Genomic DNA, 2658 nt, shown 5'->3' with positions numbered 1-2658 from the left:
AAACTCCAGGATCAATATCTTTTATTTATTTATTTATTTATGTGTGTGTGTGTGTGTGTGTGTGTGTGTGGCCAGCTCAGCCTGCCTGGGGGCGGGGCTGGCTGGCATGTGGTGCTGGGGGATTGAACCTCGGTCCCTGTGCTTTGCTAAGCTTGTTCTAAGTAGGTGCTTTAGACCACTGAGCCATCTCACCAGCCCGACCATTGCTTTTTCATAAGTCTTTTACATTCCTATGATCACTATAAGAAATTTATGCTATGAATACTTGCAGTTTGGCTAATGAGGTGTCACAGCAAATATATTTTTGAGTATGGCTATTGGTACACACAAAACTTTATTTGCATTTCAGTCTTTCTGTATTTCACCAGCATCATGTAACATTTTATCTGTTACAATTTTCAACATTGAATAGCAGTGCTACTATTCTGTCCCTTTTGTTTCACCCTTGCCAAGATCTTTAGTATATTTTAGTTCCAATATGGGATCTTTCTACTTGGTTGTGTGGTGGATTTATACATCAACTAATCAAATATGTACTCACGTTTTCTTCATCATCTGAATCATGGAGAACTGCATTCCCTCTGTCTGCATTAGTCAATTCTTGCTCCATTTCAATGTCACAGGAACTTTGGCTCACATGACCAACATCAAAGTTGTTCTCATCATCATGTACCACCGCACCACTCTTCTGGTATGAAAGCATGTATTTTACCATAATGGATCATCTTCATCACGCATGAATGAGTAATCTGATGATTCAGTTTTACCTCCTCCAACACTTGCAAATGTGCTTGTTTGTTGTTGTTGTTTTTGAGGAACCGGGGATTGAACTCAGGCCCTTGTGCTTGCCAGTGAAGTGCTTATTCTACTGAGCTATCTGCCTGGCCCCGTAAATCTGGTTTTTTGTTTGTTTGTTTTGTTTTGTTTTGCGGAACCAGGGATTGAACTCAGGTCCTTGTGCTTGCCAGGAAAGTGCTTATTCCACTGAGCCATCTCCCTGGCCCCAATCTAGTTTTTCATGTGCCACTAAATTGGGTTATTTCTACCAGAAAAATCAAAAGAAAACTTTTTTTATCCTTAACAAATTCTAAAGTATTGTGGGCCTACTGGACCCACTGTGATGCTCAGGTAAACATATGCTAAAACTGTTACATAGAGTGTAATGGTGGGTCCAAATCCCAGTTTGCCATTTTTGCACGTGTACAATTCTAATTGTTCATCATACCAAGTGGGTAAACACTTCAGTTGCTTCCTGTATCCCTCAAAGAAAAGAACTGAAATGCACAGCCAGTTTCTATGATGCTAATGTATAAATTTGCAATAGAAAAGTAAGGGATGGGTCCACTAGACTCAAGCTTATGCCTCCAGAGTAAGGAGTTCTACAAAGCTGTGAAGGACTGAGCTCATGGATCCAATAACTTCACCTAATAGGATAACTGAAACTCAGCATAGGAAAGAGGCCCATTCTTGTGTAATCCTGTGGATTTTTTTGATGGTTCTAAGGATTGAATGTAAGGCCTTGTGCATGCAAGGCAAGAACTCTACCACTGAGTCAAATCGACAGTCTTTTTCTTTTTTTTTTTTTTTTTTTATTTTTTTTTTATTTATTTGAGTGAGAGAGAGAGAGAGAGAGAGAGAGAGAGAGAGAGCAGCTCAGCCCACCAGGGGGCAGGGCTGGCTGGCATGTGGTGCTGGGGATTGAACCGTGGTCGGTGCCTGATGCTTTTGCTAAGCTTGTTCTAAGTAGGTGCTTTAGACCACTGAGCCATCTCTCCAGCCCAGTCTTTTTCTTTTTAAGTGCTGAGGATTTTTTTTTTTTGGTAGCAGTCACTTTTTTTTTGGGGGGGGGGGCGGAACCAGGGATTGAACTCAGGCCTCTGCGCTTGCCAGGGAAGCTCTTATTCCACTGAGCCATCTCCCTGGCCCCGCAGTCACCTTTTATTGAGCATTAATTCTCACTTAGGCTATGAACAAATTGAGCCATGATTAAGCTGTTCACAGACGGGAGCAGGATGAGGCAGTCAAAGGCTAGAGTGCACAGTGCCCTCCACACTGGCCCCTTTTCAGTGGTACTTGCATCACTGCTTATGTTCGAGTTCCTTGTAAGAAAGGCAGTAGTTGGAGCTGGGGGTATGGCTGACTCAGTGGAATAAGTACTTCCCTGACAAGTGCAAGGGCCTGAGTTCAATCCCTGGTTCTGAAAAAAAAAAAAAGGCAGTAGTTGAAAAGGACATAGGCTGCCAGCACCATGTTCAGCCCCGCGATGCTCCCTTTTTACATGCTCCGTTCATGTATTTGTTGTAATACTGGTAGCAACCTCTCTGAAATGCTCCAGCAATGCCTGTGGGGGAGAAATCCCGCATCAGTATCCAGCTGGGCAGCTCCCCTACTTTCACATCCAAGAGTCTCTTCTTTTTCAGGGTTACAACGGAAGCCATTTTGGAGTCCTCAGTGTTGAGGATTGAATTGGGGCTTGTGCATGCTAAGCATGTGCTCTGCTACTGAGCCAGATAATCATTATTTTATTTTATTTATACTGAGACAAGGTCTCCAGGTGTAGTCCAAGTTGGCCTTGAATGCACTACGTAGCCCAGGCTGACCTCAAATTTACAACTAGTCTCCTGCCTCAGCCTCCAAGTGCTAGGATTACAGGGGGCG

The 2658-nt window shown here is 43.2% G+C and overlaps 1 pseudogene; it reads right to left on the bottom strand.

The window, feature by feature from the left end:
* Nucleotides 1-1930: 1930 nt before the first annotated feature.
* Nucleotides 1931-2438, bottom strand: LOC101568918 (annotated as a pseudogene).
* Between the last annotated feature and the right edge of the window lie 220 nt (nucleotides 2439-2658).

Source organism: Octodon degus, unplaced genomic scaffold (assembly GCF_000260255.1).
Source record: "Octodon degus isolate 3935 unplaced genomic scaffold, OctDeg1.0 scaffold00184, whole genome shotgun sequence".
Lineage (NCBI taxonomy): Eukaryota > Metazoa > Chordata > Mammalia > Rodentia > Octodontidae > Octodon > Octodon degus.
This window is presented reverse-complemented; position numbering and strand designations above follow the sequence as displayed.